This window comes from Pezoporus flaviventris, unplaced genomic scaffold (assembly GCF_033815535.1).
Source record: "Pezoporus flaviventris isolate CSIRO_AGI_PZ_B2104156 unplaced genomic scaffold, CSIRO_AGI_Pfla_v1 ptg000013l, whole genome shotgun sequence".
NCBI lineage: Eukaryota > Metazoa > Chordata > Aves > Psittaciformes > Psittacidae > Pezoporus > Pezoporus flaviventris.
The window spans coordinates 32966689-32979434 of NW_026892561.1; the positions used below are offsets into that span (position 1 = coordinate 32966689).

At 41.6% G+C, this 12746-nt stretch overlaps 1 long non-coding RNA gene across 3 annotated transcripts in view; it reads right to left on the bottom strand.

Annotated features, from left to right (window-relative positions):
• The window catches only part of LOC133268213 (uncharacterized), a 75257-nt gene extending 62511 nt beyond the window's left edge, over positions 1–12746 (bottom strand). For all 3 annotated transcript variants that reach the window (XR_009743002.1, XR_009743003.1, XR_009743001.1), the window contains exon 1: positions 12659–12746. This is a non-coding gene — a long non-coding RNA (uncharacterized LOC133268213). The remainder of the gene's footprint in view (positions 1–12658) is intronic.

Here is a 12746-nt window from a genome sequence, read left to right on the forward strand (position 1 = left end):
TTAAAGAGGGGACTAGCTTATTCCCTTCTTTCTTCTTCTTTCCCATCATTACATTGACAACAACATTTATTACAATCAAGGTCATTTTTACACATTCCACACATGGTACACTGGTCACAGGTGCAATGGTAACAATGATTTCTAAGTTCTTGACACGAATCATTCTCGTATTCTTTACAATAATCATTTAGTCCAAGAGATTTTCTAAGGCCCAGCTTGCAGCTGAGAAGAGGAAAAAAAAATTACAAGTAAAAAAAATGGGTTGCACAGTTATTCAAGTGGAATCCATGGCATAGGAGTAGGAAGGGACACAGGCTAGCACCCAACTCTGGGATCTGGGAGGCACCCACCAGTGCTGGGTGTCAGACTTTATCACTGGAGATTGGCATCGTTAAATATAAGGCATCTTCAAGTGCTCAGGAACAGATGCTACATGAGCTACAAGCAGACAGAAAAGACAAAACAAATGTCTTCCAAGCACAAATGGGGGTTGAGGAAGGAAGGACAGGAACTAATACTGTTCTCTCCCCACCCCCGAGCCTCACAGCATAAAAACAGCTTATTGGTTAACCTCACACCTGCCAAAAACAGTCTGCCTCTGCCCAGCTGCACCATGGGAAATACCTTGTGAAAATTAGATATTTAGTAAATAGGAAAGCTCTAAGGCAGAGCTTTTAAGGGAGGCTTGTGTTATCCTCCACAGTGGAGGTAGCAGCTAAGGACACAAGACCACAGCAGATTCACATCCTGGCTCATTCCAAAATTAGAACAGATCTTACAAAATAAGATAAAAAGCATGAAGTTAAAGAGAGCTAATACCTCCATCAAGTTAATTGCTTATAGTGCCTGCAAGCTCTTCCTGAAGAATGGAAGGCACAATTGTTTCATAGCACTGACACTGTGTTGCGAACAAGATCTCTACTGGTTTACTCATATTTTCTCAGCTGTCAGTCACCAGGTCAGGCATGACTGCCATTCAGTTATCATTTTCCATTCTTCATTTACTAACTTCTTCAATAACTTCTCCTAATACTGCTGTTTCCAGGCACATTGCTCAGAGAGGGCCCACGTCCAGCCTAAGCACTTGGCTGCTGTATTCACATGCCCTTGCTACTCACAGCATCTGTTTCTTCAACTGAGAAAGCCAAGACATCTTGCACCAACACTGTGAAACACTAGTGAGGCCCTTCAGTCCACAAAGTACAAAAGTTTAATTCTGACATTCGCAAGAATTAAGCAAGGGGAAATATACCTTTTTTATACATAACTTTGCACAATCTCCACTGCTTTGAGCATGCATTAGCTGTGAAATAGAGACACCCAGTAGCAACTCCTCAGTGCAATACAAGTATATTTGAGGGCATGCAGAACACTGGCTCAGACATGGTTTCATTTGTTTGGTAACCATAATCCTGTTCTTCAATAACTCCCACATCACCTCTCTTCTCCTTGCTTTTCCATCTGAAATGAGTTCCAGAGCTAATGAGGCACCTGGGAAGTATCAGCTACTGCAAAGAAACTGACAACATCTTTTCCTCATTCTCCAGGCAGTAAAGGGGAAAACATAAACATCTCTCACATTGAAAGCCCACTGGATTTATTTATGCTTCAGGCTCCAGAAAGGCTAACAAACTTTTTTTTTTTTAAGACCACCTCTAATTACATACCAGTGATTTGCCATCCAAAAATCAGTTGCAGGTAAAAGATAACAGCATTTGGGTGTCAGATTAATCAACAAGCCTCACAAATCAAGATGTTTAAGTGCTGTACATGGCACTTACAGCTATTCTGTCTCCAAAATTTGCACGTGGAGACTCTAAAAATGGGGAGGTTTAGGTTTCAATTCATTTCTGTTTGAGGCCTTATAACAAAAAAAAAAAGACAAACCCAAAACAGAATCCCACACGTGGGGGGACACTTAAGACTCTAGACTGCAATAGTTGCAGAGTAATGAACGTTACGCACTGAGGTTTGCACTCCAGTTCTGTGTACCTGAGCTCTCACCATAGACGCATATCCTTTGCATTAAAAATTCAAAATTAAAAACAATGCTAAGTTCAGGGATTTGATCAATATTTACAAGTTCTCAGCACAATCCCTCTGAAATACCTGCACACTTTTGCAGGTCATATATAGGTCTTCAGGGTGACACGATGGCTCATAAACAGGAAAGCTGAGTAAGGAAGAAACAGGCAGATGCAAAGGTAGATACAGCAAAGGCACCAGGAAATCACATTCTTTATGTACGTCACAACCCTAAAATACACAAAGGGAAGCACTGATAAGCATGAGCCATCCCACTCATGGGCCCAAGCTTGGCCGTGCATGCAGTTTCTGGGATATAAAGTTATGAATGCACCTTCTAAGTGTAAGTGACATCCGGGCAATGCCTCACCACCACGATATCCCCAAGCCCAGTGCTCTCCAGCCTAGCTGAAGCATCAGCTAATAGCAAAGAGGACACAGCGAGCCTGAGGATGGTGGACGAAGCAGCACGCTGTGCTGAGCCTTGCTGTTACAGGGAGCCTGTAGACAGGTTCATAATCAGAGTAGTGCATACACTGCATCTAATTACATTGGAGGCCAGAATCAACCATGCAGCTCCATTACCAGCATGAAGCCCCTCTCTGCAACCACCCCACAGCACCAATGTCAGAACCTAAGGTAGGTTCGACACAGCAGCAGTTGGCTTGATTTTTCAGGGGACTTTGTAAGCCAGAATTCTCTCTGCTTTGCTGGTCTGTTCGTAGCACCACATTGCCATCTGCTGTCCCTTGCCTTCCCCAGCAGCCTCGCCAATAACTAGGTGAAATACAGCAGCGCAGCCAACAAACTAAACAAAGCTCTTCAAAATGCAAATAGGTCCGCGATCCATCACTTTTTAAAAGGGTTTTAACATTTTAATTAACTATTTAAGAAATACAAGGGATGAGCTTGTGTATTGTGCTGACCCTGGCTGGATACCAGGTGCCAACCAAAGCCAGTCCATCGCTCCCCTCCTCAGCTGAATAGCGGAGGGAAGATACAACAAGAGGCTCATGGGTTGAGATAAGGACAGGGAGAGATCATTCAGCAACTACTCTCACAATCAAAACAGAATTGACTCGGGGAAATTAATTTAATTTATTACCAATCAAATCAGAGTAGGATAATGAGAACTAAACCCAAATCTTAAAAACACTTTTCCCCACCCCTCCTTTCTTCCTGGGCTTAGCTTCACTCCCAAATTCTCCACCTCCTCCTCCTCAGTAACAGGGAATGGGAGTCACAGTAAGTTCATCACATATTATTTCTACCACCCCTTCTTCCTCAGGGGAAGGACTACTCTTCCCTGCTCAGCATTGAGTCCCTCTCACAGAAAAGACAAAATTCCTCCACAAAACTTCTCCATTATAGGTGCTTCCCATGGGCTGCAGTTCATCACAAACTTCTCCACCACGGATGCCTTCCACAGGGGCAGTCCTTCAGGAACAGACTGCTCCAGCATGGTTCCCCACAGTGTCCCAAGTCTTACCAGCAAACCTGCTCCAGCACTGGCTCCTCTCTCGGTGGGGCCACAGGTCCTGCCAGGAGTCTGCTTCAGTGTGGGCTTCCCACAGGGTCACAGCATCCTTTGGGTGTAACCCTGATGCGGCATGAGTTCTTCCGCAGACTATAGGAGGAGATCTGCTCCACCATGGACCTCCATAGGTTGCAGGGGCACAGCCTACCTCACCATGAGCTACACCACAGGCTACAGGGCAATTTCTGCTGTGCTGCCTGGAGCGTCTCCTGCTCCTCCTTCACCTTGCTGTCATTAGAGTTGCTTCTTTCGCATATTCCTGTTCCTCTATCCAGCTGCAGTTGCATAACGTTGGGTTGCGCACATGCACGTGCACGCGCACACACACACACCCCTTTTTTAATACATTATCCAAGAGATTCTACAACCATCCCTGATGGGCTTGGCCTTAGCCAATGGCAGGTCCATCTTGGAGCTGTTTGGCGTTGACTATCAGACATAGGGGAAGCTCCTAGCAGCTCTTAAGAAGCCACTCCTGTAGCCCTCCCACTACCAAAACCTTGCCACAGAAAGATAAACAGCCTGCAAGGATGCAGTCAGATGAAGCATCACAAACAACAAGCAGTATACAACAGCAATTCAAGTATTAAATTTGCATGCATTAGGATGTTAGTATGCGTGGATGTATCACTTCAGAAACAGCTTCTTATGCTCCAGCTATTATCATTCAAAAATAAATCTTGCCTCTTCTGCTTATAATGTCTTGTTTTATCATCCAACCAGGGAATCACACCTCAGCTACCTCCTTTTACAAACAACGTTCATGGCTTGCCCATGACCCTGCCTGGGGTTGTTTGCATTGGGTTTGGGGTGGGGTTTTTTTCCTAAAGAACTTCAAGAAAGATTTCAATTAAAATGCAGGTTTAAGCAGTGGCTTTGGGATGAGGCTAACCAGACTCAGGGGATGGAACCTGGGTCTTAATTATGGCAGGAAATTGGAAGAACATTCTTTTTCCAAAAGTTACCTGGGCGTGAAAAGTGAGAAAATAGATCTAGCAAAGGGAATGCCTTCCTCAGCAGCCAGAAACGCAGAAAGAACAAGGCACGAGGCTGTTCCTTATCAATTTTGACTGGCCTAACTTGCATGCCTCCTTTTTGCAGCTTGCAGTGCAAGCTCAGGAGGAAGCAGACAGATGGACAATCACTTATCATTGGAGAGACTTAGATCAGCAACTTAGAAGTTCAGATTTATACCGGAAAAGCAAGTTTGTCATCCAAACAAACAGCTATGCCCTGGGGAGATGAAAATAATCAGGATAGCAGCAGAACTAAAATAAAACCTTACAAAAAAAATAAAGGCTATGAGTATGTAGAAGACAGAAACAAACACAGAGTGAATATAAAGAAAAAGCCACAGCAACACAAAGCAAGCAGATGTAACTGCTAAATGCTCATTTCTTGTGTGACTGCATTTATAACACAATGAAAGAAAAATGAGATCTTAAAAGCACTGAGTGTACTAGACTTTGTAACATATAGGTCCATATATTTATATTTTCTCAAACACTTAAATATTTCCTGGCCCCAAGTTTTGCAGAGGAAGACTGAGGCTGTCAAGATCCCAGATGTAACCAGCTGTGCATGTACTGATCCCTTCCAGCACTGTGCCATAAGCAGCTGGTAAAGCCTCCTCAGCACTGCAAGAGGTAAACACCCACCACATAGTCTGACATTGTGATAATTTTTGGCACATCCTACACAAGGCTATGGTAGTCCAGGCACAGGTTCACTCGGTAACATGCATGGGATGCACCCCATGTCTGCCAGCAGCAGTCTCCCTGCACAGGCACCATGCAGTGCATATTCACCTTGTGAGCATCAGCAGCTAGATCTAAGAGGATATTCAGGATATATTAAAGTTCAGGATTTAAGATTAAAGTTAATGGGGAGGGGGACATGGGGCAGGTGTGTCTCAGAGCAGGGTATCTTATGCCATTTATTAAATAGCTTTTCTAAAGTAATTTCCCAGAAACATTCTAGAGGAAGCAACCTTGCCAAGGCAGAAGATGGTCTGGATGATCTAACCATCTCTCATGTCAGGGCTGTGTCATTACCTTCAGTTTTCATTACAGATTACATGTGATACACAGTGTCTAGAAATAGCATATGCACAGCAGGTTATTCTCCTGGACCCTATAGCTTCCCACCTGTCCAGAAATTGTTTGCCAGATCCACAGATGCATATTCCAGTAAGTCAGAGGCTATCATCTTGTTCAGCAAGAGGACACGGGGATAAAGAGCTGAGATATTGTTCGTATTTACCCTTCACAGAAGGCAGGAGGGAAAAAAGCAAAAACCCAGAGTTGCGGGAGTATTAAGTATTCTCTCCAGAAGCATGTCAGACATCTGGATTACACTTGGCAGTCAAAGACAGTTACACTAGTCCCTGCCCTGTTTCCATCTCCTTGGTAAATTAACAAGGATGAACTGCTTATTACTGTGTCTGCCATTTCCCACTTCTCTGTACAGCAACAGCATCAGAACACCAAGCAGGCTTTGCCTGGGAAACAAACCCAATGAGAGTTTCAAACCAAAATGCATGCTGGTGTTATTTGTTACAGTAGGATAGGTCTAAAGGCTTTATCTTCAGATATTTCTAGACGAAAGTCAAGATTGTTAAATCAAATTTATTGTTTTAATAAACATATCAACAGTGCTCAACGCCTCAAAGAAAAAGTTAACCAAAATATACCTTTTTAAAATGCAACCTGCAGCCTGTTTTGACCAGACTGAACTTCAGCCTGTCTCCATCAGTAAAATTTCTTGCATCATGTAAAGCTGGCTACCTAAGGGTTTTAGGTGCTTGAACAACAGAAACCAGAAGAGCAGTATGTTGCACAGGTAGAGGAAACCTGCTGCTTTTGTACTGAATACAGGCAGAAAAATCCTGACAATTCAGCCTGCCTCCATCAGTACTTTATTCCCTCTTGATGCGATGGAACTGCTCTGGAACGGGGATTGCAGGAGCACGGATATCACAAAACAGACAAAGAATAGGAGCACCAAAACGTTAGAAATATTTCAGTCCTGAAACTGCTTCCAGACCAAGCATCATGACTCAAAGCCAAATACTTTGCAGTTCAAAGACGTGTATCATTTCAGTTATTTAAGTTTAGCTCAAGGAAATAGATTTTAAATGTGAATAGTTTGAGCAGAAGCACTTGGAAGTCTCATCACCAAGAGTCTACAAAAGCACTCCCTATTTCTTGTACTTGGTGAGAAGCTCTAGCACTCAGTTACACCCTTTGCCTTACCAAAGGCTGTTGTTTCAAGAACAGAGCAGCCTAAAGGTACAGTTTGCTTATCACTGATGTAACTGAGATATTCCTGTCCACTTTTCATTTATATTCAGCACTGCAGAGGTAGAAACCTCCAGTTACAGCTGTGTCAGCCACACCAAAACTGCTGGCAAATTAATAGTTGCTCAGTCTTCCCCTCTAGTCATCATTACAGGCAGAAGTTAAGTAACATATGCATCAACTCCCTTCTCCCCATTCATTACCCAGGAGAAGCAGAACTAATTAAATATCAGCCTCAAAACAGACAATTCTTTCAGCATGAGGGAGATTGTGAAAAATCACATTCTCCCATTAACTTCTCACACAGGACCAGAAGAGCTAAGTTAGAAACCCACCAGCCTGAAGACATTTTCTCCTCCAATTTACATTTTAATGGGAGTGTAGAGGACTTACTGCTAAGCGTGAGGAGCCGGTAGAGCTGTGCACACTCTTAGGGTCTAATAAATGCACTGACCCATATTTTTCACATTTTATGGGACAGCAGGGAAAACTGCTGAAAGAGCTCATTTGAAGCTATGTTAATTACACTGTCTATGGGAAAGCAGAGGAACATGCCACAAGGAGCTACCTGCAGCTGTATTTGTGGGACAGCTTAATCTATTGTTTAGAGCAGGTAATTGCATGCTGGAAGAATCACAGGTTCTTATGAAATCTGGACCACCGAGCTCTGTGGTGGCCATGGTCAGACCTCAACTTCCCGAGCTGTTCAGACCACTTCCAAAAGCTATAAAGGCAGTGGGGATTTACTAGACAAAAAAAAAAAAAAACAAAAACAGAAAAGCAGCATTTGAATTGAGCTTTCTTGTGTAATTAGGTCCTCCCAAGTAACTGTATCAAACTACAGATGAGTCCATAAAAAGTTCTTATCTGTGGCATTTGTTCAGTCTGAACTAGCCCCAACACTGGCTGCATCTATTGGAGAGATGTTTCTCATCCTCTTCTCACTACAGGGAAACAGGTAAAGCTAAAGGGAGCCCTGTGCTGCCATCCTGCTCATCAGCTTTCAGAAGCAGAGCAGCTATGCAATTTGAGAAATGTCAGCTTCCATCACATATTTTGGAGCCTTTCAATCCATATTTTATGGCAAATTGGCTGAAGATCACATTGGTACATGTGAAATAGGTAAGAAAATAAGCAATTCTGCTGGCTGCTCCACAGCTTATTTTAAAAATAATGCTCCAGCAGAGGGTAAAAGAGTTGATTGAAGTTTTTTCCTCTCTTCCATGCAGCATGTGTGGCTCTACCAGAGCTCACCAGGCCCTGCAGAGACCTTCCCAAACACCAAGAGCAAACACCTCTGTTAGATGCTCTAACATATGCTCTGTGCATGCATTCATGTCTGTGGTGATCAAGGTACCTCCTGAGCAAGGCAGTAATGGCAGCACAGCTCACTCACATAACTCACTGAAGTTCAGTCCAGGTTCCTATACAAGCAGGCAGTCACCCTAAGCATCCATGTGTTATAAATACTGAACATGTTCATTCTAGAAACTGATGAATCCCTGATTATTTTATTTTGGGGATCTTGAGAGGGGAAAACCACCACTATCTTCAACTGTTGTAACTGATCCTAGAACAAAAGTAGTCACCGTCAGCTAAACTTCAGTAATGTTGACTTGGAAAAGCTGTGATTTGCATGCCATGGAGATCCTGAAAGCTTTAAGATGACTTTTAGTTTAACAAGGCATTTTATTTTGTTTTGATACCAAAGAGCTTACTAAGGACTTTGAAACTGGTGAAGTTTATGTCACCATTTCGTCCCATTTGCAAAGTCTCCTGCAGTTTCAGCTGTACTTTCCATGGCTCCAAGCTGCTTCATTTAAAAAGAAAACATTCTGAACAGGCCGATAACAGTTTCATCCAGCAAGATGTGTTCTCTGGGGCCATAACTGCTTTGAATCTGAATTATTACAATTTGTGTTTATAAAAGTATCCTCCATAACCCCAATCTTACACCTTTAAAGCCAATTTACTGGCCTGTGTTATGCAGCTGAATACCAAAAGAAAAAGGGCAAGAATCAAAGTGAAAAAATAACAATTTAGGTTACAAAGTGATTGTATTATCCTGACATTTTATTGACTCTTTAAAATTAAAGAGACACTGAGACAGATACCTTTATTGACTAGGTTGGTGCCCTTTCAATATCAAACTGATGAACAATCATATTAAGCTAGCTACATATTTATGAATACCCTATAGCTTAATAAATTCTTATGGAGCAATGACAGTTTACTTAGATAACTAGAAATGTCAGAATAATATTACACAACCACCACAGAGTATTATTCATTTGAATCACAATCCAACTAAAATAAAACCAAGTGCTTGTTTTATGACTTCATCTTCATAGCAAGCTTCAGTATTCCAAGCCCTTGGTGACTCAGCACAGTACTCCACAGATGTAATTTTTACTTACGAATTATTGATTTGTCATGAGGGAGCAATAGGCTTAGGGTTTAGGTATAGAAAGAAGAAGCACAGAGATAAAGGCAGGCAAGAAACAACTATGGAGACAGTTTAATCATAGAGCAAGAATGTATGTTCCCTTTGCCAGGGCAAAAAGGCACACCAGCGATTTCTCCACTGCCTTGTGGCTCTTTCTAAGAGAGAAGCATTTAAGTGTTACGCTGTCCAGAAGAAACATGTTTACGTTGATCTCTTAACAGAAGAACATAAGAGAAAGAAAAAGCAGCTTTATCTGATTATCTACTCTCCCAGACATCTGCCTGGCTTCTCAAAAAAGACAGAACTGGGCTAAGAGACCACACACATCAGCCCCTTTGCAAAAATTAAATAAAAATAAAAACCTCACTTCAGATGCTCTGTCTTCCAACACACACTTGAAATGAAAGCTCCTTGGAGCAGGAACGGGAGTCAAGCATTTCTATCATCTCAGAGGGGCTGCCAAAAAAGAAAATGAATCATTTGTTTCACACCACATCCACCAGAAAAACAGGAATCAAAACTGACCATACATTTCCAAGCTATATTTTATCCCCTCCTGCTCTACTGCAATCTTGAGTAAGGAGCAATGATCTTTAGGAAGAAAATCTTCCATTTTCATCCAAATTAACCCAGGCTTTTCAGCAACACTAGTGGGGGAAGAAAGACTTGGTTCCCCCACAGAAGCAGCAGCAGCTGAGAGTTTGCTGAACTGCTCTCACACACAGCATGCAAATGAAAAAAAGGCCCCAACCCTGCACTGAATTATGCAGAGCAAGAATTAGAGTTCTTCTCTGAAGCTGTGCCTTGACAAGTAAAATAGTTCACTGAAAAACACATTTCTGGAAGCTCTGATCTAAGAACGCAGTACTGCTGGATAAAAACCTTCTCCAAAAGGCCTACCTGGAAAAAGAGACAGGGAGAGGTAGGGAAACACAATTACAGACTACAAAGATATTTTGGTCATGCTGCGTAACACTGATGAGAGATGTATTTGATTGTTACATATACAACAATGGTGAGGACACAGGAAGTGGCCAAGGATCAGCAACGAGACAAAAGTAAATAACATTTTTAGTCCCTGCTATAAATGTATGTATGTACACTGCAGATACCCAAAACCTGATCTGTAATCTCTTCAGATAATACTATACTCTTCCTTGTAAATACTCCTATACCAACTTTGTTCCTATAAATTATTTCTATCAACAGCAAGAACACTGAAAGAAACAAGTCTTCCTTTGCCTCAATTTCCCTTGAAGTGCAACAGGGATTTAGTGCTCAGTTCTTCTAAGTGCTGCTCATCACTCCAACATTTTCCCCTAACAAGCTTCCCTTCATTGTTTTACTAGGACACAACTGCAATCTAAATGTGTTAAAAAAAAAACAAAACAGAACACACAACAAAAAACAACCCAAAAAACCCAGCTCTATTCACCATGTTCCTTTAAACTCCACATGCTGTAGTTTGTAACCATATTCATTAGCTTCATTGACTTCAAGCAGAGCCAAACCATAGGCTCCCCAAAACCCCACTGTTCCTCTTATCTGCTCTCTTCGTAAATACACAGGTCCAGACTCAACAGGGATACAAGTCTCAGGAACCTCATTGAATTCAGTCAAACACATCAGCAGGGAACCCAGATCACCACCTTGTTTACTGCAATTAGGACAGAACTGGAATATTTTTAGAAAAATGCTGCATATATGTTTGAAATAAGACATTTTAACCTCTTTTCCTGTTCTCTTCCTCTCCCACTACCTCTGCACCTTTAGATCAGACTTAATTTTTTCCTGTTTATATGACAAGTATATTTAATAACTGCACTTGTCATGATGAATTGAACAGGCAATCCCAGGATTTGCACTGTGATTTCTGCTAGCCACGGCCAACAACATTCATGACAGCACAGCCATGGGGTTTACAGGGGTCAACTGTCTACAGGAGGTTCAATCACCATTTAGACACCCTGAACATAAGTAGTAAAAGCAGGGCCTTCCTACCATTCATGACCCCATAGGAAATATACAGACATCAAAACACCTATGTGCGTTGGCACATGCAAGCACAAAGGTGCATACCCAGAAACAAGCATTTAAGGTTTACATTAACCAAAATGCCCTGTGTCCTCCCCACATTTTTTGTTGCTTGCTTTTGGTTGCTTTTTTGTTTTGGTGTTTTGTTTGGTTTTTTTTTGGGGGGGGGGGAGTATTTAAATCCATTGACCATAAACAGGGTTTGAGTTCTGTGGAACCAGCTGCATGGAGCTTTTCAATCAAATACCAGAAAATGAAGTTATTTATGAGTTTATTCTCTCAAACAACATTCAATTTTTTGCCTAATTTGATAGGCTTTAACGTAACTACCAGACATTAACACTCACACAAATACATGTTTAATGGAAAACTTCTGAGATCTCTGTTCCATGATTTTTTTATTATTTTGTTTTTAATTTGAGTCAAAATTTGCAGAGTCTCAACCATGAAACAAACTGGATTGGAGGTTGAAAAACAAAGCTTAAATTGAGAAAGATTAGTTAAAGCAAAGCCAGTGCATTTTCCTTCCATCTACAGCAAAATAGGAAAGTTCTGGCTGCAGCAAATGGAACGACACCCAGAAAGCTTTTCCATTAAGACAGAAAATCCCCACTTGAATGTTCTTAAAAAAAAAAAAAATAAAAAAAAAGACATTCAAAGAAGCCATTAAAAATGCACAAAGTGATTTCAAATTTACCCAAAAAAGATTGTTTGGGGACTTTCAACATATATATCAAAATTCAGGTACCTCTGTAGAAGACTATAGTTGTTGTTAAAAGAGACCTTGCAACATCATGAAGAACAAACCCTTTTCATTTTGAAATTAAACTGTTGTGTGGTGCACTACTCTGCCATTCTGAAACTATTTCAAATAATGTTTCTGAAACTCCAGCCTCAGAGGTACAGCTTTGCAGACAGGGCACATAAAACTGTGACAGAGCTCTTACTGTGAATAAATAATGGTGGCTATATCTAGAAAACAATACCAGCCTACGCACTGCTTGATAAATATCCCCTATTAAGAAGCTCCAGCGCTTTACAAGCATACCAGGTAACTGGCAGCGATTGCACTATAATCCATTTTAATTCACATCAAAGGATGCTTTTTCTCCTTTCAAGGGAGAAAGTCTTTCTGCAGCCACACTGTAAACAAAGTTACAGACCTCTGAAAATACAAGACATATTTCAGCTGAAATACCTCAATTTGGATTATTGTGCTTTCAAACTTCTTATGAATTTCTACCTTGAAGTCAGCATGCCTTCACTAAAATACATCAATTTTCAACCAAAGCAGTCTACCAGCAAGCACCCACATACCTGGCTGCTGCCTGAGACACAGCACATCAATCCAGGAGGAAGACTTCACCAAGGACGTCTGCCTTCCACCACCCAGAACCACCAGGCA